The sequence below is a fragment of the Monodelphis domestica genome, chromosome 2, assembly GCF_027887165.1.
Source record: "Monodelphis domestica isolate mMonDom1 chromosome 2, mMonDom1.pri, whole genome shotgun sequence".
Classification (NCBI taxonomy): Eukaryota; Metazoa; Chordata; class Mammalia; order Didelphimorphia; family Didelphidae; genus Monodelphis; species Monodelphis domestica.
In genome coordinates this window covers 286,026,522-286,052,094 of record NC_077228.1, presented here as the reverse complement: position 1 = coordinate 286,052,094, position 25,573 = coordinate 286,026,522, and the positions used below count along the sequence as shown (strand labels likewise).

At 37.9% G+C, this 25,573-nt stretch overlaps 1 pseudogene; it reads right to left on the bottom strand.

Moving 5' to 3' along the window:
* Positions 1 to 1,540: 1,540 nt before the first annotated feature.
* LOC103093999 (HAUS augmin-like complex subunit 1) overlaps positions 1,541 to 25,573 on the bottom strand; it is a 43,061-nt pseudogene continuing 19,028 nt past the window's right edge.

Genomic DNA, 25,573 nt, shown 5'->3' with positions numbered 1-25,573 from the left:
GCATTCCTGCTTCTCTGGCTGCAAAACCTACCCTGGATTCCAAATACCAGATTTCTATGGTTCCTCCTCCCCAAGTCTTTGAAACTCCCAAGGCTGGAGATTCTATTCCCTGCCTCTAAAACAGGAAAGAATGAGGGAAAAGACCAATTTTCATTTCTCTGCGATCATATGGAATCATATATTTAATAATGATTCAGTAGATACATAAAAGATTTGATAAAATAGAATAAAATATGGAATCATAGGGGAAGAGACCTAATGGCTCTTTCTTTCTTATAGCATAGTTTCCCATTAGACACCATGAGGGTGAAGAAGTCACCTTACTCCTTCAAATGCAGATGTAGGATTGTTCTATTTGTCAAATTCTTTTTCTGCTTCCATTGAGTCATTATTAAATATCTATGATGGATTATATTAATTTATTGATGTTTAACCATCCTTGTTTCCATTGTATGATGATCATAATGAATAATTTTTGTATATATAGCTGTAGTCTCTTTGTCAAATTTTTATTTAAAATGTTTGCATCGGGGGCAGCTGGGTAGCTCAGTGGATTGAGAGCCAGGCCTAGAGATGGAAGGTCCTGGGTTCAAATGTGGCTTCAGACACTTCCCAGCTGTGTGACCCTGGGCAAGTCACTTGACCCCCCCATTGCCTAGCCCTTACCACTCTTCTGCCTTGGAGGCAGTACACAGTATTGATTCCAAGACAGAAGGTAAGGGTTATAAAAAAAAATGTTTGCATCAATATTTATTAGTGCTATTGATCCATAGTTTTCTTTTTCTACTTTATTTCTCTGTAGTTTGGGTATGAGGACTATACTGATCTCTGAAAAGGAATTTGATAGAATGCCTTCTTTCTTATTATTGTGAACAATTTAAACAACATGGATATTAATTATTCTTCAAATATTATATAGAATTAAATTGCAAATCCATCTAGGTCAGGATGTTATTTCCCCTTTTAGTAGTTAATTTATAGCTTACTAGATTTCTATTTTGGGAATTGAATTATTTAGGATCATAGTTTCTTACTTTCTTAATCTGAGCATTTAATATCTGGGTAGAGATTAATGTGTCTCCATTACTTCTAAGTTCTCAGTTTTCCTGCATATAATTATGTATAACAGTTTATGATAATTCCCTTTATTTCCTCTCTAGTGAATTTGCCTTGTTCATTTTTTTTAACTTTGGCATTTTGCTATATCATGTAAATTTTGGTATTTTTTTTCTTTTTAATTATCTTCAAAAAGTTATTTTTCCCCCTCTAATTTATTTGACTAATTGACCATGAGTTGATTCACCTGAGTAAAGTTCCTCTGACTCTGAATTGCCCATAGTGGTGTGCTGGTCAAACATCAGAGAGTACTTTTAGCTACTAATGACTGTTCTGTATTTAAGTAACTAGGAAGTTTGATCCTTTAGTCTCTTGAGATAATCAGCTGTTTATGACAATAAAAGCAGATTCCTTTAGCACTAGACAAGAAACGTACACATGCAAACTGTTATGATTTAAATTATCTTGACAGACTGATTTGGGGTAATAAATATCTATTTATTGAATATATATATATATTGGTTAGACCAGTTTCATAACTGATAAAGTGACAGACAGGTTTCCATGGCCCTCTTGAATGATCCGGGACCTGGAAACTGGGTCAGGAAGCTTAATAATTTTAGGAGTTCATTATTCAGCCCCTCCCCTGAACATGCCAAGACATTTCCAATTGACAAAGAGCTAATTAGGAGGTTGTCCATCAAACTCTTAGCCTTTCCCCACACTGAGAGACAGATAAGGGATTTGTTTGTCATGTACATAGGAAAAGAATCATTGTAAAACTTTCCTATTGGCCAAAATCATGAAAGGATCATACTGTAAGGACAAAGAGAATGCCATATAGACTGGATGGAGCTGCCAGGTCCAGGTGTTCTTCCCAATATAGAAATAATACAGTAGATAAAAAATAAATTCTTGCAATTCCCTCTCTGCTTCTTAGAGAAACTGGGCCTCAGTTTGCCCAATGAAGCACCCCAAATGTGATGACTATACATTGCATGAAGGGCATAACTATGATATTTAGGTATTTCTCAACTTGAGGTTAAAAATGATTGATTAGCACATTGGTAGGGAGACTTTAAGGGGCACTCTCCCTTTTGGCACAAGGGTCTTATAAACAAACAGCACATGGGAGAGACATGAAAGGGATAGGTGACTCAATGCCAACTGTCCAGTCCATTATGTCCAAAGACTCAGAGCTTTATGATGCAGCAATCTGATTTCTGGAGTCATCTTCTATTGTGGTCATTTTTTAGGCCAGCTAGAGTCATGTTGGTCCTCAGAATGGTTTCTTTGGTAGGTTTGCTTCCTCCTGGTCCAGGTCACTAATAGCATCTTTCTCTAAAATTGCTTGAAAAATAGATTTTTTTGGACAACCAAGACAATAGTTTGTTTTAAGTTTATAGAAAATATATATTTGAATGCAAAAAGGCAATACATATTGGTATTTTTTTAAAATAAAGGACATTATCATTTCATGCAGAGAACACAGGAATAAGGGATTAGAGAAGGCAGACAAAAAATACACTCAAAATTTTTAAGTCCTTTTTCATTCACTTCACTTAGGTAAATCGACATTTACTTTGATCTGGTAAAAATTCTATCATGTCCACCTTCATTGTGAGCTCAGCATCCGTAGAATTCAGTTCTTGCATGGTTTCTTCAATTTTTACTTGAGCAAGAGAAGGATTCGGCATTAAGTCTAAATAGGATTCCATTCTCTTCTTCAAAGGTGCCATCTGTTGTTTGAGTTTGTCCAGTTTCTCTGAAAGTGTCAAGAATGACTGATGAGCATCCATCCCTCAAGCTGAAAGTTGCTCCTCTGCAATTTTGATTCTTAATCTGAGATCATCAGATTTGGCTTTTAGAAAATTGATATTTGAAATTCGACTATCAACTTTGGCTCTTTCCATGGAAAGATGCAGTTCTGCCTTCTAGAGGTCCTCTCATAGACATTTTTCTAGCATTAGAGTTGCAGTTAGATTTTTTTTCCCCCCAATTTGCTCAATTTGTGCTCCATTTCTTCATTTCTGCTCTTGGTGCAACAAAGATCAGCAGTCAAACTGTTCACTGCAGGGATAAAACTAGCTTTGTTTCAAGCACCGATGCACTGTCAACCAAAGCATTAAGATAGCTGCTTCCGATACTAGAGAGACTGGTGAAGGGCAGAGTGACAGTTTCCATAAGATCTTGGAGATACCTGGCTTCTGATTCATATTCTTTTGCCTTCTGTTTCAAGTCTTCTATTACCAAGGAGGTATCCCTGTCTTGTACTCTGTTACATTCTGAAAGATAATACAAGATATTTCAGATTGGGCTGATCACCAAAAATCTTTTTCAACCACGAAGCAATCTTCTGAGCCTCCTCCTCCTCCTCCTCCTCCTCCTCCTCCTCCTCCTCCTCCTCCTCCTCCTCCTCCTCCTCCTCCTCCTCCTTTGGGTCCTCCTCCTGTCCCTCCATAGTCTCCACTTGAAGGGTCCCCCAAAATAGATCTTAATACAATTTAACACAGTCACTAAAATTTGCATTGCCAATAGGTCAAATGGTGAGAGCTTGGGATTCTAATATTACTAACAATATAAAGAATATCCAATTATGAATGTCTGCATTAAAGAATATATTTCCTATACTTTTTGCAGTTCTTTACTTCTTGTCTGAGCCAGTTACCTGCTTTGGATAACTGCCAGTAACAAACTTAAAAGAAGTTTTAAAAAATCATTGAGGATTTAACTTTTAGAGCTAGAAAAAAATGTATATATATCCAGTTTTTACAACTTGGCATTAGAACATACTTAATGCCTTAGAGACAATTAGAAATAGATTTGACATACATGTAGTCATCTGATTTTTTTCTACTTTCTTAAACAACTTTTATGGGAGGGGGTAGGAGGAGGGAAGGGAAAGAACATGAATTATGTAAGCATGGAAAAATTTTCTTAATTAATCAATAAAACAAAATTTAAAAAAATAAATAAATAAAAGAAAGGGAGATGGTTCAGGGCTTCCTGCCAATGAATCCTAAGCCAACAGATCCTTCAAGTTTTAGGTGCATCTGAACTTACCACTTATAAAATAAAAGAAACTGATGTTAAAAAAAAACAACTTTTACTTCAATCATTATCTCACTTCAATTACTTATTATTGTGGTTTTTTTGTTATTCATTTTAATCTTCTCTAAGTTTTAACTCTCAATCATTGCCTCTCAAATCTCATCCTTCTACAAGAGCCTTAGATGGCAACACTTTGCAAACATGTGACTCCCAAGCTTAGGCTTAATGATAACATAAATGAATTCACCCCAAGATGCTTCTTTCTTCTATTATAACAGTAGTCTTGGGACGGCATTTGCAAAAAGCTGGGCAAATTGTTCTACATCATATCAAACAAGTCAAACACAATCAGTTTTTAACCAGACTCAAATAAACTAAGTATTATATACTCTGATATAGAGAAATGCTCTTGGATCTTCTTCATATGCTTACGTATTCTGTTTGCAGTACAGAATATAACCCATACACAAGTGTTTGCTATTATAATAAATAACAAGTCAAGACGTCACGTAGAAGTAACAAAAAATAGAGCATGAAACATTTCTATGATATGAGATTGCACACAATTCTTCTAACTTGAACCAGAAAAATGTTTCTGATGACGCTAAGTGAAACTATATTAGAATGATGTCCTGATCTAGATGTTTCCAGATCATTGCCCAGTTGTAGAAGGATTTTAAATAATTAATGACAGATAAGGCCAAACATGTATCTATTTGATTGTGGCTGGGGGTATCAAAAGAACTATAATTTGAATAACTTAGGTGTCACACACCAATAGCTTAGATAGTTCAGCTTTAAACTAATAAAGATTGAATCTAGTGTTCATATATTTTACTGATTTGCCAGGAGAGGAAAAGGGATGAGAACAAAATGCATACAGCATCCACTTAGGTCCTTCCAGTCTGTTTGAATTCAGGTATGATCATAAAGGCTCACCATCAAACTGCAGGGAATCACAGACAGGCTCAGGTTTACTTAGGTGCCTGCCTTATTTTTCAAGATGGATAAGTCAAAAGAATCCCATCTCCACTTTCCATTTCTCCATTTTAACGGATGTTACATATTTTAATCCAAAAAGAAGATTTAAACACATCTCTTCAGTTTTCCCTTTTTTAAAAAATCCAATTGATACAATAACTTTAACAAATTAATTGATCATTTTCATTGTCAAATACCTTCAGAAAAACGAAATGCCTCAAAATTAGAATTTAGAACAAGAATTAAAATTAAAATTTAGAACAATGCATTAGAATGCAGCATTACACCTTTTCTAAATATATATGTATAATTTATTTAAAAATTTTGTTCATAATTTAATAATTGCTGGAGGCCATCATACCCTGATTGGCTGACAAGGTCACTGTCTGAGGAAAAGGGGTCTGCAAAGCAGCCCCCAGAAATTGAGGTCCCCATTGATCCCCCTCTGTGACTTCTCTCCTCAACTTCCCCCACTAATGGACTTGGCTATAATTATTATTCTTTCTCCAATACAGGAGAAATAATATTAGAGCAAATACTTATAGGATCAATAAATATATGCCCCACTTTAATCCCCCTAGATTAGTACTCCAAAAAGATTACAATTACAGAATTAAAGCCCAAAGATTATTGCACATAATCCCTCCTTTCTCAAGCACAAGATATGCTTTAAGGTTTTACAATAAACACTGGCCAAATGCTTGAGTACCATAATAAATCTTTCCCTACAGTTATTACACTCCAATGAATTTGTTAATGAACAGAAGCCAAGCAGCATTGCTAGGCACTTCAAAGTAACACAAGAAAAACAGAACTTGTAAATTGAGGAAAACCCCCAATATGGTCTGCTTTAGGTCCTCACACCTAGATATGAAGATGCTTTTGTTATTCATCTCCCAAGCAATTGTGATTGACAGTGAAAGCTGACCAAAAGCACAATGATCCTCTCAGCAAGGGGTAACCTACAAATGGATTTATTCAAATTAATCATATCTATCACAGAGTGTTGTAGAAATGCAGTAAATGATCACAGAATTCTTTGTTGTAGTAACATCACAAGAGTGTTGTTTAGGTGATTTGATAATATCCAATCAAAATGTAGAATGTCACATACATAGAGAATTGATTGTGTGTATGTATCTGAAAACCTATATAATAAATGAACCACGGCACTATGGCAGATCACTGTGTGTGATGCCTGCATACGTGGATTGAATGCACGGTGTTCTCGTTTCATTTATCTGACCGCATCGTCACATCTGGGCAGAAAGACCCTGGATCCTCAGAGAGGCTGCTGGTTGAACCTAGCTAAATAATGTCCAAATTAAAGAGAAGTTGTTGTTTTTTTTTAAACATTTTATCTTTATGATAGTTTATCAAACAGCATTTAAGAATTTAAAATAGGAAACCAAAATTATTACCAAATTTTCAAATGATCTTGTAAGAATTGCTTTGTCACATTTAAAACCCTGTATAAAACCATCTAATATCAATAAATTAAAGAAATAATAATGACAAGCAGTATTATATTTTGTAATAGTTAAAGGAATTGTAGGGATTAAAGAAGTAGAGGAGATAAGGAAGGTTTTGTAACAGGGAATGGAGGAGTTGAGAGGATAGAGGGAATATGGATGCTGGTGAGGTAAAAGGAGATACCCCCTGTTGAGAGACTATCTTTGAAAAATGGGGGCCAACTATGATAGCCTGAGGAGATGTCTTCTCTATTGATTGATGTTGAAGATACCCCAGAGCAGGTAAGCACAGACCCCCCTGAGGGACAAGCTTCCCCCCAGACCAAAGTCACCCAGCAGGGGTCTGATAAGGACCATTTATAGTTGAATGGCTGTCCTTAGGTTCAGCTCCCTCTATATCCCCCTGAAATGACAGTCCTCTTATTTGACTGCAGGTTATTTAACTCAAGATGAATTTAATAACAAGTTTGGATTGGGTTTGAGTCTCTCTCAGCGTTTGAGCTGAGACCAGGACTCCCAGACTGGTTGGGGGTTTCTTTTATTCCTGTCTATGTTAATCTATGCTAGTTTTCTTAAGTTCAAAGTCTTTAGCAGTAGATAGCAAGAGGAAGAAAACATTCTGACCTTCAGAGCTGGTGGGGCCTGTCTCTTTGGGCTGACACCACTAAAGACTGGCCTTACAGTTCAAAACATTTCCCTTAAATCCTTTTGTTCAATGACATGATCACAGGAATCCAGGTAGAGCACACAGTTAGGAAAATCCAGAAATAGAGGTAATTCTATCCAGAGACAGGGAGAGAGTGTTCCTTCTAGTCTGAGGGCCAGAAAAGAGAAACTCCTTCAAGAGCAACTGTCACTCTCCAAGTCGCCCCTCCCCCCGACCAACTGTCATCACTATTCATCAATTTCACTCTAACCTTCCAATTGCTGTTTGCTTCACCTCAATGGCAGAAAGTCCAGAGCTTGATTCAGTTTTCCTTTCCACAATTTATCATTATTATTTACTTTTGAGTCCCCATTCATTAAAACTATGCATTACACTCAATAATGAAACACACTTCACTGTCAATGAGGCCACAGCCTGATTCAGTTTCAGCATCTAATCAAAGCCGGGTGCATCTACACCTATAACCTCATTCTTATTTCCTTTAAAAAATCTGGGTCAGTATTTGAAATGTTAATCATCCAAAGGCCTCTGATTTGTTTTAAATGAGCAGTTTCACATCCCCTTCCCAAAGCAGGCTTAAGAAATTTTGATTTCAGACTGGAAGGGTATGTGCCACCTAAAGTTCTGGGGGGTGTGGGGGTTGAAGAGGAGATAACAAAGCAAATGAAGAGGCACATTTATTTCAGGTGGGGTTTTTGAATTTCTGAAGGGATGGAAACCATCCACACAGACCAAATTCCCTGCACCCTCCCTTTTTGTCATGTGCTTAGCTCTACATTATCCTTCCAAGTTCTAGTAATCTGGTTACATTTCTGTCTATTCCTACTTCACTTATATCATACTATAGTTTTCTAAACAGTTTGGCACAATTGTTAGAACTCAAAGCTGGATCCAACCCAGTCTATTACAATATCTCCCAAAACCATGAATGATCACATTCATGTTAGGCTAACAAGGTTGCAAAATGAAACAATTTGACTCAACACTTTGCTCTTAATTCAAAGTAACAGAGAAATTTGACTTATTCTAAATATATCACTATGATCACCTCCAGTCTAAAGTAGATCAAATAATATCACATAGAATACTCAATTTTAGCCCTAGAATTTTAGTGCCAATTTTTACAATGCTTGATCACCTTCATATCAATCTCAGTTCATCTAAGAAGAGGAATTTAAAATAACTATTAGCCAAACCAAATCTAGGTTTTGTAACATGCTAACATAACTTTCACTTCTATTTACATTGGAATCATTCACCTAAAATTCTCACATCATCACTTGGAAATTTTTCCCAACAAGAAAAATTTTACAGATCCATTTAAATTAATTTTCCATATTCTCTATATTCCTCAGATATCGACCACTCATTGGAAATATATGAGAGAAAAAGAAAAATAGTTTCCTTTTAGAGAACATTAAACAAAAATATAAAACAAAGATTTTCCCACATTTTACAATGCAAAAAATCCAACACAAAAAAATTAGACAGATGTAGGGGAGTAGAAAAACTTGTGATTGAATCTAATTAGTTAAAAGGCCCTAATTGTGTCCTCCACTTTCTGGATATACTCCTCCCTCCCTGTGCATCTCAGGAACAATTTTTTCTTGAGAAGCTAAATCTCACTCTGGGATTACAGTATGACCCTACTCACTCCTACTCAATTCAGGGTTCAGGACATAATGATTTCTTACAATTTTTAGATGATCCCCTGCTTCTAAAGAGCATATTTTTCTTGAAAAGCTAAATCTCACACAGAGACCAAACACAGAACCCGGCATAATGCCCATATTCACAACTCATTTGAGTAAATTTCTTAGTGCTACCTCACAAAAAATGCAGACATATAAAACATAAAATTTTAAACAATTAGAAAAACAATTGTTCATGGGTAAGTTGAACTAATAAAATAACAATGACAATGCTACCAAAATTAATTTATGTATTCAGTGCCATACCAATCAAACTAGCAAAACACTATTTTATAGAACTAGAAAAAATAACAACAAAATTCATTTGGAAGAACAAAAGGTCGAGAATAGCAAGGGAACTAATAAAAAAATGTGAGGGATGATAGCCTAGCAGTACCAGATCTTAAGCTGTACTATAAAGCAGTGGTCATCCAAACATTATAGTACTGGCTAAGAGACAGAAAGGTGGATCAATGGAATAGACTAGGGGTAAATTACCTCAGCAAGCTAGTGTTCGAGAAACCCAAAGATCCCAGCTCTGGGGATAAGAATTCACTATGTGACAAAAACTGCTGGGGAAGTTGGAAAACAGCATGGCAAAAATTAGGCATAGATCAAAATCTCACACCCTTTAAGTTTAAAATGGGTATGTAGTAGTAGTAGTAGTAGTAGTAGTAGTAGTAGTAGTAGTAGTAGTAGTAGTAGTAGTAGTAGTAGTCTCTCGGTAACTGAGAATGACGATTGTCTTTGTGCCCTTTCATCTGTGATGTAGATGAGTGTGCACAAAGACACTTGTGCGTGAAAGAGATTTAAGTGGAAAAGTCGATGCACAGAGACAGTCCCACTCTCTTGGTGTTGGAAGCCTGGGTCCATTGGCACGAAAAGTCGTTACACCTGGAGACTTCCTCAGCTGCATTGGATGGCCATGTTGTCTTTTGTGCTCCAACATGCCCTAAGCACTCCACAGTGCTTTGCTGCATCGCCATCTCAGCCGGTGAACCTTCTTATTGGTTTCTTCCGCCTGCTCTGCCGAAACAGTCTTCACATGCTAGGTGAGCAAAGCTCTGGTTCACCAGGGGTCAGTGACCCGATGGCTACCCTCACAAGGTTTAGCTGGCCTGTTGAAGCCGTTGCCTGGGGTGTGGCCGCTGCCGCATGCTAGCAGCTACTGGGAGCCACAAGTGAGAGCTGGGTGTCAGGTGGGGGTCAGAGGCTGGAGAGCTGCCCTAGGAGGGCACGACATACCCTCCATACCAGAGATACTACTCCTCCCTGAGCACCCCATACACCCCAAAATGGGTATGTGATTTAAACATAAAGAGTGATATAAGTAAATTAGGGGAATATAGAATAGTTTACCTGTCAGATCTTTGGAGAAGGGAAGAACTTAGGACCAACAAGAGATAGAGGACATTACAAGATGTAAAATGAATACTTTTGAGTATATTAAATTAAAAGGGTCTTGAACAAACAAAACCAATGCAACCAAGATTAGAAAGGAAACAACAAACTCAGAAAAAAAATTATAACAGATTTCTCTGACCAAGGTCTCATTTTTCAATTATATAAAGAAGTAAATCAAATTTATAAGAATGCAAGTTATTCTCCAATTGATAAATGGTCAAAGGATATGAATAAGCAATTGTGTAGATAATAATCCACTCCCCAGGCTCATCCTTCCCAGGCTTGTCCTACCCCACATCCCATTTTGGGTGTGTACCTTGTGTGATGGAGGGGGACAGAAAGAAAAAGGTGTGGTGTGAAACATGAAGCAGTCTCTCTGTTGGTGCTTCCATGGAACAGTCTTGAGGGGGAACTCTGGTGTCTGTTGTGCATTCAAGGGTTTTAGGGGACTTTGGTGGCTTGGCGGGCTTCGGATTTTGGCTTCCTAATTCAGCTTAGGGTATTTTAGTTAGATATTTTCTGTCTCCTTCCTACATTTCCCTCTTTTTACTTTATCTCCATTTTTATTAAAACTTAATTGTTAAGAGCTACTTACAGACTCGTGACTTGAGCATTAATTATATAAATGGCGACCACAACAAATTTTCTTTTAATTAATATATTACATTTAATATTTTACTTTCATTATTACACAGTTTTCAGATGAAGAAATAAAAGCTATCAATAATCATACAAAACAATGTTCTAAATCCCTCTTGATTAGAGAAATGCAAATGAAAACAACTCTGAGGTACCATCTCATACCTATTAGATTGGCCAGTATGACAACAAAGAAAAATGATAAATGTTGGAGGGGATGTGACAAAATTGGGAAACTAATGCATTGCTGGTGGAGTTGTGAACTAATCCAGTCATTCTGGAGGTGTAAAGATTAAAATTTAGGAATTTTGGGAAACTGAGGCAGGTAGAAATTAGTTTCTCTCTGCAAGGAGTATTATATTTTTAGAGGTTTATTAAAGGTTAAGGATTAAAGGAAATACAGAATAAGAAAGCACATGCCTAGGCCAGAGAGGCCTAGACAAGACAACCTCACATCATGAAAGAGACACGCGTCTGCCCCGAAAAGGAAGTAGAAAGAGTGCTCCAGTAGGAGGAGAAATCCTTTAAATAAAGTTTTGTGATCTCGCCCAGGTGAAAATTCAGTGCGATTAGAGGGCATTCTGGGGAAGTGGAGCAAGGATTTCTGGGGATTGAAGTCCAGAGTTCAAATCCATTTTTTACAGAGGACAATTTGGAACTATGCCTAAAAGGCTATAAAACAATGCACACATGAGACATATACTTTTTAGTCATAGATATTACATATGAAGAATACTTACAAAAACACAGGTGAAGGCTTTATTTCATTCTTGAAAGAATGGGCACCTACCAACATAAAAAGCCCAAGTACAAAGTGCTCACTTTAGCACTTTGTAATATTCATTAACTTCATTAATATCTATCAAGCATGAGAAGTAAGCATTAGGTTCACTTTCAGGTCTCTTTACTGTCCCTAACTGTCTTTAACCTGTACTAATTGCCTTTTCACCCCCTCCCCATTCTTTCTTCCTTCAATGATCATTTTTTGTTTGAGAAGATCCACATCCTCCTATTTCTTACATAGAAGATCTGATCATCTGGAACAGGGGTCACCAAATGGCTAACAGATGTCTATCAGAAAATCCATTCCTAGATGGATTAAAAACATCTCCTAGGCCCATGGTTGTGAATCATTGTTTCTAATAGAATCTGGAAAGATTCAGGGAAGAGTCCTGGTCCCTTCATGGTCGCCATAACTGTTATTATTAAAATTATCTCAAGAGACTGATTTTGGGTAATAAATACCATTTTATTGAATACATACATATATATGTTTATTGGTTAGGCCAGCATCATAACCAAAATAGTGGCATATAGATAGATCTCCAAGACCCTCTTGAATGATTGGGGATAGTTTAATAATTTTAAGAGTTCATTTAGCTCCTCTTGATAATTCCATTGACCTTCTCTTGAACATTCCAAGATATTCCTAATTGGCAATCAGCTAATTAGGAGGTAGTCTATCAAATTCTCAGTCTGCCCCTACAATGAGAGATGGACAAGTGATTTGTTTGTCATGTGCACAGGAAAAGAATCATTGTGAAACCTTCCTGTTAGCCAGAATCTGTGAAAGGACCACATTCCTTTTTTTAAAAATATTTTATCTTTATTTTATTTTGCTAACAAATTTCCATATAAGTTTTCCAGCATTATATGATTCATGTTATAGCCCTCCCTTCTTCCCTCCCCACTCCTGGCGTCGACAAGTAATTCAATATGGGTTATACATGTATTATCACGCAACACATATTTCCATATTATTCATTTTTGTAAGTGAATAATCTTGTAAAACTCAAACCCCAAATCATGTACTCAAATAAACAAGTGATAAATCATGTTTTCCTCTGCATTTATACTCCAACATTTCTTTCTCTGGAGGTGGACAGCATTCTTTGACATAAGCCTTCCGAATTGTCCTGGATCATTGTATTGCTGTTAGTCATAAAATCTATCACAGTTGATCATTCCACAATATTGCAGTTACTATGTATAATGTTCTCCTGTTTCTGCTAATCTCACACTGCATCATTCTTGTAGGTCTTTCTAGCTCTCTCTGAAATCATTCTTTTCATCATTCCTTACAGCACAATAGTTTTACATCACCATCATACACCACATTTTGTTCAGTGGTTCCCCAATTGAGGGACATCCCTTTAGTTTCCAATTCTTTGCCACCACAAAAAAGAGAGCTATAAAGATTTTTTTACAAACAGAAAGGACCACATTCCTAAGGTCAAAGAGAATACAAAAACTATAAACTGGAAGGAGTCAGGTCCAAGACCTGGATCTTGAATTCTCCCTAATACAGAAATAATATCATATATGAAAAATAAATTCTCACAAAATAAAATAAATTGCACCTCTTCCACCTAGTGGAGAAAAGCATGAACTAAAAGTAATCCTGCTTATGAGGCACAACACTTCCAGGATACCTACCATTAAATATTTAGGGAAAATATGGAGATTGGGGAGACTGTGTATGTATATGCAATTAGGAAGCAGCAGCAGCATACAGAGTTTGAATGGAGAGCAGACATTCTCTGGATCTGATCCAGAGAAGCATTTCCCCTACCAAGAAAAGTCCTATGATGTGCCCACTCCCCCCACAGATCCCCACTAGAAACCCATATCAAAACCCTTCAGCGTCTGAAGGAATTAACTATGAATTCCCACCCTGGAACTTTCTTCATGAATAGGTGAAATCAGCCTCTTACTTATCCTGAAGCCTGACTTACCAAAAGCAGGTCAAGACATCGAATGGATATAGATTCCTTCCCAGTGTTTATTCACTAAAAAGAAAATGTGAGTTCTTGGCCAAAAAATATGAGTTCGTGATGCAAAGTGAAGTGAGCAGAAGCAGGAGAACAGTAACAACAATACTGCATAATGATCGACAGCTATTCTTACAAATTCAGTGATCCAAGACAATTCCAAAGGACTTATGATGAAAAATGCTATCCACCTCCAGACAAAGAATTGATGGAATCTGAATGTAGATCAAAGCATACTATTTTTTACTTTCTTTCGGGATGGGTTTTTTTTTTTGGTTCGGTGTTTTCTTTCACAACATGACTAATATAGAAATATATTTTGCATGATTACACATGTATAACCTATATCAAATTGCTTACCATCTGGGCTGGGGGAGGGAGAAAGAGAATTTGGAAGTCAAACATTTTAAAACTGAATATTAAAAATTGTTTTTGGAAAAATATTATTTATTTAAAAAGAGATGGCAATTCAATTCTAATTCATCCCCCTTGCAAACATAGATTTAGAACTGGATTTAGATTTAGAACTGGAAGGGGCCTCAGGGGCCACTTTACAAATGAGGAAACTGAGGTCCAGTGAACTTAAGTGATTTGCCTAACGTCAAATAGAAAGTAGGTGATGGAATAAGTATTTGAATCCAGATTCATTTGGACACCAAATCCTGAACTTCTTCATTTGTGTGATTCTGCTTTCTTTCTCTCATTTGGGTTCCTTTGACACTTATGAATTTCGGGCATCTATATGCTCTCTTTTATTTCTCACTGGTAGGTATTTAAGTTAAGAGTTTTATAAAATGATAGCTTTGCTGGATCCTCAAAGCATACCAGAATTTATTATCTATCCATCAATATATCTATCTATATCTGATGAGTTTCTATGCCAAATTCTTTAATCATCTTTTAAAAAAAGGAATCAATCAATAAGCATTCATTAATCACCTACTATATGTCCAGGCACTATGCCAGGTCCTGAGAATACAATGCAAATAAGGAAACAATTTCTTCTCTCAAGGAGCATAGATTCTATAAAGGGAGTATGTATAAGTATATAATAAATTTAAAATAAATATGAAGTAGTTAGGGACAACTCTAACATTTGGGGATGTTAAGAATGATTTTGTGCAGAAGGTGTTGCTTGAGCCATCTCTTGAAGGAAGTAAAAGATTCTGTGAGCTAGAGATGAGGATAAATGGCATTCAAGGCACAGAGTATGGCCAGTTCAAAGACACAGAGAAAGGAAATGGAGGGCCAGATGCAAAGAATAGAGAGAAAGCCAGTAGGGCTGGACTGGAGCAATGCAGAGTACAGCATCATATGTAATGAAGTTGGAAAGATAGAATGAGGTCAGGTTGGAAGGGGCTTCTTTAAAAGTTTTTTAAATTTTATTCTAGAGGTTTATGGGGCTTCTGGAATTTATTGAGTAGAGAAGTCACTTTGTCAGATCTATGCTTAAGGAAAATCACTTAGATCATTATGTAGAGAATGGATTAAAGTTTGGAGAGACTTAAGGGACACAGACCAATTAGACAGTTATTGCAATAGTCTGGAGAAGAGGTGATGAGGGATTGAACTAATATGGTGGTTCTTTGAATAGAGAGAAGAGGTTGTGGGAAGAGAGATATTGTAGAAGTAAAAATGACAAGGTTTGAAAATTGATTGAATATTTGGGCTGAGGAAGAGGGAAGGGTTGAGGATGATGCCAAGATTACAAACCTGAGAGATTAGAGAATGGTTCTTTTAACAGAAATAGGGAAATGTGGTAGAGGAATGGGTTCTGGAAGAGTGATGATGAGTTCTTTTTTTTAATATTTTTGATTCAAGGGAAACTTGCATTTCCTCCATTTTGTTGAAAATTCACATTTTTTTCATTGATTATAAAAGATCAGCTTTACAGGACATATTCTTTTGAGAGTGCAGACGAATTTCTTTTGTATTCTAGAATATCATATTCTAGTTTTCCTTTTATTTCTTATAAAGGAGGAGTAGTTGTGGGTGATTCAGAATGTTTTTCTTGCTATGTAGTGTTTCCTCCAGGGTGCTCACACTGTCATTTAATGTTGATGTTTTGAAATTTGACCTTAACCTTTACTTACTTAATTAATTAATCTGGGGATTCTATATTAAAACCCTGGGAGAATTCCAGCCATACATCAGGCTTATAGGATTAAAATTTGAGAGATGGAAGGGATTTAAATGTTATATAGTTCACTCACCTCATTTTAAATATGAAGAAATTGGCCCAGAGAGGTAAAATTGCATGTCCAAATTCACACAGGTAGTACTAGTGGCAGAGTTAGACATGAACTCTAAATAGAGCAAACTATTGAATCACAACAGTTTATTTGGGCTATTTATTCTTTGTTCATATTTTGGGTATTTTATAATTTCATAGCTACTTATCCATTACTTTTGCTTTCTTTGTTTTGTTAATATATAATTACATTCCTTATACTTTCCTCTTCTTTCTACTTTGATAATTCATTTCTTCTATCTATTTTATTTTTATTTAAAAAAATAAAAGAATGGGGATTACAAAGGCCCCAAATTGGGGAAGACAGGATGAAAACAAGGGATGGAAAAATTATTTAACAAGAAAATCATGAATGAAGGGGAGTAGTATGACATAGGTTGAAATAGATGGTGAAAGATCCTAAATGCCTGGCTAAGGCATTTGGACTTGATCCTGTTGGTAATGGGGAGTCACTGAATTTTTTTTAAACCCTTACCTTCTGCCTTGAAATCAATATTGATTCTAAGGCAGAAGAGTGGTAAGGGCTAGGCAATGGGGGTCAAGTGGCACACAACTAGGAAGTGTCTGAGGTCAGATTTTAACCCAGAACCTCCTGTCTTGGCCTGGCTCTCAATCCACTGAACCACCTAGCTTCCCCCTCACTGAATATTTTTGAGGAGAGAAGTAATATATTTATAATGATGTTTCAAGAAAATTATATGATCAGGAAAGGTCAGAACAAATAAGGGGTTAAACTAGAGGATTTCTTTGTTAACTATAAAACACTATATGAAAAGCAAAGAATTGGAAACACAATGTGTATATTCTAGCTCCCACTCCCAGAGTCAGGTTGCGTCTTGTTGTCTTTGAAAGGCTGGGTTGTTTCTTTTATGTTTTCATTGGCTTGAGCCTCACCGACTCTGTTCCCCTATTATTAGAACCTATGACCTCCATTTAAACATTATGATTAGGAATATTTACTCTAAAGATAAAGCAAGAACTAGTATATAAACGTTTTCCATAATCCATAATCTTCTCTAAATCATTTCAATCTCAGAGGAAGTTAGGCTAAAGATTTAGCTCTGTTTCTACACAGAACTGGTTCCACCAAGTCTATTCAACTCTGGGAATGGGTCTTCATCTCAGCCTTCACTGGTACAGAAAGTAGTTTCTTTCTAAGGGCATTGATTTTGGGTTGACTGCAAAACTTGGCCAAGAATACTTGAACATTACAGAATTCTCCAGATCCTATGAATACACAAGGTGGTGGATATCCTGTTTCTTCAAATAGAACTGAAAAGAGCAAATACAGAAGCTGAGCTCCATTCCCTGGGCCAAATGGCCTCGGAGGTTACTGAAAGACTCAGATGTCTTTCACTGGATACCATGATGATGATGGATGATGCTGACAGGTCTTTTTGAATACCCCTAGAAGCAATCAAAGAGCCTTTCCTTCTTTTCATGGTTAGCCAACTGGAACTAATTACAGAATGTCTACACATGCTCCACAGCCTTTCCAAGGAACTTCCTTTATCATTATCCCATTTCTCCTGGAAGCACGCAACCTATCCTCTTCATGTGGAGAGATGTCATATTAGGTACTCTGTGAATGCATCAATTATAGAAATTATTTTTTTAAAATGGATTCCCTATCAATTGGGAATGGCTGAAGAAATTGTAGCATATGAATGGAATATATCATTATATTGTAAGAAACAATGTGTAGCATTCCAATCATATTCACATCTAAGAACTATGAATGATGTATGGATATTGTGTCATCAGACACATGGTTAAACTCTGATATTTGTGAGCGGACTCTTGACCTAGCCATGCTGCCTTTGTTCAGGGAAAACTCTAACATTTGGCAAAAGCGAGGGTTGAAGTCAACATGCCCAGAAGGTGACATCATTGCCATTGCATCCAATGTGAATCAACTATGCTTTGTTACATATACATTGAGCACCTCCCAATCCACACTGGAATAAAGATGGGATCCTTCTCTTGGATTTTCCATTCTCACGCTTGATACTCTTTTCCTCTTTTCTATCTATCCCATGACTCTTGCTTCCACGTGTTGTATTGTTTCTCACATTTTCCTTTAATTATTTTTCTAAGGAAAATGTCCTCAGGGATCAACGCTACCCCATACTAAAATTAACTTGTCTGTGTCTCTTTATTTATCACCCATTTTCTTAGACTACTTGCTCCTTCTGGAGCCCAAACCCACTAAGGAAAATTTTTATATAACCGCCGCTGGATGTCTGTTATACAATGAATATGAAGAATCTAGGGAAATTTGAAAGGTCATATATAGGAAATGACAGGCTATATATAAGTATGGAATGAAGCACTCCTCAAACAACAAATATTTATTCATTTTAAACTGTTACCATTAAAGTAATCTCAAGAGACTGGTTTTTAGGTAAGAATATGTTTGTTGATTCTATCACTTTATCAGTTAGGCCAGCATCATAAACTGTATCAAGGAAGATTATCCCCTCCTCCTCCTGAGGAGCTTGAGCTGTCCATCAAACATTCCTGAGATAACACAGTGGTGCTAGGTTTGCATCCGTGTACGTTCTGTACGTCAATAAAAGTCAAGGCTTTGGGCTTGAAAGGGGGAGAATGAGGGAGAACCAAGAAGAAAAGGAAGAAGGAAGAAGTTGGGAACAGAGCAGGCAAGTGAGAGGGAAGGAGGAAAGGACATGCAGGCTAGGGACCATGTGGTCAGGTTACTTATAGGAATGATTGTCTACCCTTCCTAATAAACTTTATAAAATATATATCTGGGTAGAAATATTATTCTAATTCTTACAAACCGATAAAATGATATAGGTCTCCATGGGTCTCTCAGGATCAGGGATGACCCAAGCTGAGTCAGGCAGCCTAATAAATAGATTTTTAAGAATTCATTATTCAGGTTCTCCCTTGAGGGAATTTAATTGATGAGAACTAAATGGTGAGAGATCCATTGACCTATCCACCCCTCCCTATGGACAGGTCTATGTTCAAGAAAAGAATCTGACTTGTACAAGAATATTCATAGCTGCGCTCTTTGTGGTGGCATGAAATTGGAAAATGAGGGGATGCCCTTCAACTGGGGAATGGCTGAACAAATTGTGATATATGTTGATGATGGAATACTATCGTGCTCAAAGGAATAATAAAGTGGAGGAATTCCATGTGAACTGGAACAACCTCCAGGAAATGATGCAGAGTGAAAGGAGCAGAACTGGGAGAATATTATATACAGAGACTGATATACTGTGGAACAATTGAATGTAATGGACTTGTCCATTAGTGGCAATGCAGTGATCCTGAACAACTTGGAGGGATTTATGAGAAGGAACACTATCAGAGTGAAAACTGGGAACAGAAACACAGAAGAAAAATAACTGCTTGATTACCTGGGTCGAGGGGGATATGATTGGGGATGTAGACTCTAAATGATCATCCTAGTGCAAACATCAACAGCATGGAAATAAGTTCTGATCAAGGACACATGTAAAACCCAGTGGAATTGTGAGTTGGCTATGGGAAGGGGTGTGGGGAGGGGAGGGAGGGAAATAATGTGATTCTTGTAACCAAGGAATAATGTTATAAATTGACTAAATAAAATTTTCAAAAAATAAAAGTACCACTGGGAAAAAAAAGAAAAAAATCTTTGTGTCCTTTACTTACTAACCAAATTCTGTTAAAAGAGAAGATATTTCTTGGGATTCCCAAGAATGCAAAAAACAGCAGACTGGACCTACATCTCAGACACAGGAAAACACAATAATTTCCCCTAATATATAGAAATCAATACAGTATATGAAAAATAAATTCTCACACTATTGTGTACCTGGCACTATTGTAGGTGCTCAGGAGACAGATATAACCTGTAACTCAAAGTTCATTTGTATATTTCATTATTGGAGATTAATTACTCAATGCTCATATTACAATTACAATGAAGGGTAGAGCTGGCCAGAGCTTGAGAAAAGAAGAGAGATATTGGTCTTCTGGTTTCTAACTTTGAGAAAGGAAGACATGTGGTTCTGGAAATTCTTTGGGGAGAGGTCTTTGAAATGAGAGAAAGATTATGGAAGGAGTTGATTTATAGAGGAGCCAGCCCCTTGATCATAGCCCTATGTCCAGCTAGCTTGACTGGAGATTTTGGAAAATTTCCCTTTGGATGAGATCTGGGACTCTCTTGCTCTTGGCTGAGTTAAGATTTCTTCCAATGGACTGAATTTTATCCCTGACTTTTTGATCCTCCTTTTCCTTTTGATCTATTTTTAAAAATCATTGTTTTTATCTTTTACTTTCTTTGTCTCATTTTCAAGCTGGTCAATTCTGGATTTTAAAACGCTATTTTCTTGTTTTAGTTCATGTGCCTCTGTTTCCAGATGACATATTTTGCTTTTTAAATTCTTTTTACCAATTTTCATCAACCTCTCTTAATTCTTTTTTGAATTGTGTTTCGAGTTCTTCCAAAGCCCGAGTCCAATTCACTGGAGTTTTTGAGTTTTTGCTTGGTGGTCCTCCTCTGTTCCATTTGTTCTTTGTTCATTACCTGAATAGAAGCTGTCAACAGTAATTTCTTCTTTCTTTTTCTCTTTTTCTTTTTTTATGAGTTGTTTACTCATATTTTTCTTTCTTTCTCCCTCCTTATTGGCTGTATTCTTGCTCTTCTGTTTATTTGCTGGATCTGTGAGTTTGGGTTTTTCTGCCCTGAAGGGGCTGCTTCTCTGCTCTGCTGAATAACTGGATTAGGCTGATGGAGCTGACCTGTTGTATTAATTAGTCCTGAGGCCAGATCTTGCCCAGAAGCCAGCAGAAGCTGAAGGTGAAAGTGAAGATGTAGAGGCTGAAGGTAATTACCCTCTGTCTTCTTCTCCTTTCTTCTAGCTGCCTCCCTGCAAGCTGTCTGAGCAGAGCTCTGAGCTTTCAGTGTTGGTACAAGGTACTCCCTCACAGTTGTAGCCTTTACCCTGGGATCCCAGTCAGCTGGATTCCTAGGTAGGGGATGGGTGTTGGATCTTTTCCTTTTACCTGAGAATTCTACTTTATCTGCATACTTGTCAGGTTGGATTGAGTAGGAAAGACCTGTGGCTTTGTCTTGTTGCTGAGTTTGGCTTTCTGTCTATTTTGTATGCTTGCTCTTCTGGTTGTTTACTAGCTCTGTGACTTTAGGCTTTTCTGCCCTCTGGAGGCTTCTTCTCTGCACTGTTTATCAACTGGATTAAACAGTTGAGTTGATCTGCAGAACTGAATTTACCCTGAAGCCAAAATTTCTAGAGGCATAGGCCCATGATGGAAGTGTGGTGGCCAAAGGCTGTGACCAGACTTCCTTTTTCTTTGATTCTCTCCTCCAGCAGCCTTCTTGCCAACTGTGGTCAGAGCCCTGAGCTTTGTGTAGTTGTAGTAGCAAGGCACTCAGTCCTGGTTGGAGCCCTGGTCCTCAGATCCCACTAACTTCCTGAGTCTCAGCACAGTATGTGGGGGAGGCACATTAGGACCTTCCTTCTTTCTTTTCCTTAAACCTGAGAATACAACCTTCTCCGAGTACCTTTTAAGTTGAATCAAGCAGGAGGGTCCCCCATCTCTGTCTTCTTGTTGGATCTGGTTTTCTATACCCCTTGAAACTCTTGGTTTTTGATTGGTGTAGAAGAGTTTTCACAGAGGAATCAACTTTTGCTGCTTTTAAGCTGTCATCTTGACTCTACCACCAGATTTTTTTTTCCAATGGGAGAGTTCAATCACTCTGAATACTCTTTGGCAAATTCTCTGTTTTTGCCTCAGTATACATTTTCTGATTTCTGTTTACTATTGGCTTAGATAAATGAGTTTATTTTCTGTTCTTTCAGTTCTTTGTGGAACTGGCATTTAGTAGAAAGGAAACTGAGGTTTGAATGTATAGTTTAGGAGACTTCCATTAAAGGATAGTGACAAGGAACTTGGCTTTGAAATATGTGGGTTAAAATAAGGGTTCAAAACTATAAATATATAACAAAATAATGGGTTTATTAAACTAAAGGGTGAAGGGAAAGGGAATCAGGGAATGACTAACTTTTTACCCAAAACAGAGATTAAAAACCTTATAACTTCCTATAACTATTCTAAACTAACTCATTAAATTATTAATTAATAGTAGGCAGGGTATGGTAGGAGCAAGAACAAGGCCAAAGTAGATCTCACACAACTGGAGTCTTTCTTTGAGTCAATCAGCAGTCTCAGTAGGAAGTCACTGGCAGCTCTGTTGAACATCCACTTTGCAGCAGCAGCAGCAGCAGCAGCAGCAGCAACAGCAAGGATAAGCAGAGTCTCCAGAAAGCCCAGAGAGGGAATCACTGGCTCTCTGACTCCACCCTAGAATAACCAGACTGAAAATCCTCTGGGCTCTCTCCTGACTGTTAGGGAAAAGCAACAGCCTCTCTTCCCCAATGTTCTGGAATCCCTCTTGCTCTCTAGGACTTCCTGGTTTTCCTTGTATGACTTCCTGGTTTTCAGGATTTCCTGTTCCTGTTAAAGTCCCTTACAACAGTTTGAAGTTAAAAATTATTTCCCCTAGACTAATAGCATTACAAAAATTATTTCTCTTAGCCTAATGATAATAAAGGAGGGCAGATAGATATAACTCTAGCTCATTTGCTCCTCTTTTCTGGGGAGAGCAAAGTACACATGCTTTGGTTCCAGCTTCCGGTTTCCCTTCCTGGAAGGGATCAAAAACTTCTTTGGAGAAAGGTGGGTGGAGGAGATTCTAGAGATCTCTCTTCATGCTCCCCTGTAAATCACCTTTAGACAGACCCATGTAAACACAAATAACCTAAATGAATAACACAAACACCCTGTTTGTAGGCAAAAATTAAATAGTCCCGGCCCTCAGGGAGCATGTATGTCAGAGGAGACATATGCCTATGTACAAACTATATATGAAATGAATGCAAGATAACTTTAGGGATAAAACCAGAGAAGCTGGAAGAATAAATGCATTGTTAGACATGACCAGTATGCGTGTTTGTTTTGCTTAGCTGTCCTTTGTTGCAAGCAAGAATTCTATTGGGATAAAGCTATTTTGAATATATACTAATGGGGCAGCCAGATGACACAGTGGATAGAGTGCCAGGCCTGGAGTTGGGAGGTCTGGGGTTCAAATCTGACCTCAGATGCTTCTTAGCTGTATGTAGATAGAATTCACTTCCCAAAAAGCTCATTGGACCCAGCTCATCTTACCCGGCATCTCATTTGTGTGCTTACACTTTGTGAAAGGACTAATGTGAACGCACGTGCATGTATGGAAGGGATGGAGGATAAAAGTTTTGGTGTGGCACTGCCCTCTGTCACTGCTTCCCAGAACACAGTTGAGGAGGCTGGCTGGGAGCCAGGAGAAAGAATCCACACATGTGGTCAGTTAGATTAGAAAAGTAGCCTTTGTACTTCTATCCTTTTTATTTTTTCTACTTCACGTGATTCTTAATAAAACTCTATTGAAAAGTAAGAACCTTTTTGTTAATTGTTAATAATTTAAATTTTACAGCTATGTGACCCTGGACAAGTCACTTAACCGGGCTTGCTAACCCTTGTTCTTCTTAAAGATGTTACTAAGACAGAAAGTAAGAGTTTTTAATAAATAAATAAATACATGCCATAAAACAACTGGGCAGTGTAGTAGTGGTCAGACTTTCAAATTAACTAAGGGAAATTGGAATATAGCTCCAAATATAAAAAACAGGAAATCTCTGGCTCAACACTCTACCACCTCACATCTGGCACTTCTGCTTTTAGTGGATACTACATCCTATTCTCCCACCCTCGCCCCTACATCCCTATAGTTTATTGAATATCACTAAAATAAAAGGAAAAATCTGTCCCAATCTTAAATCAGTCACCATTCACTTACATAAGTAGAATGCCTCAGTTTAATCTCAGTAGCTTTCTGCTCCCTGTTTCCAGCATGGCAAACAGGAAGTAATTGTTTTAAAGGAAAGGGAAGGAAAAGAGAACTGTAGTTTTATATTTTTGCCAGTTTGTATTCTCTGTCAGTTTCTTTTCCTCTTTCTTCTATGTCTCTTTGTCTTTGGAAGGCAGCCCTGCTTCCCAGGCCTTTTTCTGATTCATTAACACCATCATCACCCTTCCAATCCCAAAGAGAGTATGACAACATGGAGAGGAATTTTCTAAACAATCCAATAACACAATGAAGTGGAGGCTATTGTTAGTCCAGGAGCAAATTGACAAAGTTCTTTAGTTAGGTTCTGGGATCATAGAGTGTTGGTTATTAGATAAAGATTGATGGGAATTAGGGGATATTTAGCAATTGGTTGACTGAAATCATGGATAATGGAGTGGACTTATCATTTTTTAGTTCACTTTACAGATGAGGACATTGAGGCCAACAGGATGTAGTGACTTGCGCAGAGTCTGAAGTATCTGAAGCCAGATTTGAACTCAGGCAGATGAGTCTTCCTGACTCCATGTCCAGAGGAGCAGGGAATCCATTCATGGAGTCCAGTCAAGTCAAGTAAAGGAGAGGAGTCAAGAGTTTGGAGCCTTGGGATCAGCTGGGTGGCTCAATGGATAGAGAGCCCAGTCTAGAGACAGGAGGTCCCAGATTTAAATCTGGCCTCAGACATTTCCTAGCCATGGAACCCTGGGCAAGTAACTTAACCTTCATTGCTTAGCCCTTACCACTCCTTTGCCTTGGAACCAATACACAGTATTGATTCTAAGGTGGAAGGCAAGGGTTTGGGGGGAAAAAAGAGTTTGGGGAATAGAACTGGAATACTGCTTAAGCAAAGGCAGGTCCCAGACCTGCAAGTTCTTCAGGTTCTTGGGGCTGAAACCTTTACCTCTTTCTGAAAGAGCCTAACACTATCTAGATCAGGATTTCAACTGAGCCCCAAACTGGAGATAGTGGAGATCTTAGCCAGAGTCAGGCACCCAAGCTCAGGCACTACCTGGGGACTGTGTGAGGAAAGAATAAGGACCTGAATCCTATGTTTATTTCTAACAGGACTCGGCAGAGGGACTTGCAGACCAGAGGGGACCCTATACCCTTGGAGGAGTAGCACCAGGACCCAATGAAATGATAACAAGATGTCAAGGGTTCTGTGGTGACAGAGGGATAGTTTTCTTGGCCACATGCTCCCTATTTGTGTTCATCTCCACCTGTGAACTCTTTGGGTATCCATTCTTCCCACTGATTAGATGTGTATTTGGGGGACAGTATGCTCCAAGTTAAGATCTGAATTCAAATTTGATTCAGACACTTAACTCTTATTTGCCTCAGTTCCTCATCTATAAAATGGGGATACATTGGAGTTTGGGTTTCCCTGACCTCTGAAGACTTTTGATGGGATTAAGATTAGCTGGGTTGGGCTGGGTGTGCCCTGAGGCCAAAACCTCCTGGAAGGCTGGAGCAATATGGAAGGTCTCTGCAGCTCTGTCCAGGCTGTCTCTCTATGCTCCCTCTCTAGTTCCTTCCCTGCCACCTGTGTTTGATGCTCTGAGCCTGTCACAGCCCTGCCCGCAAGGTACACCCTCCAGACCAGTGCTTTTGCCCTCCCAGAGGTTCCCACTGCTGCTGAAGGCTCAGCACTCTAGGTGGGTCGGGGGAGGGGTCC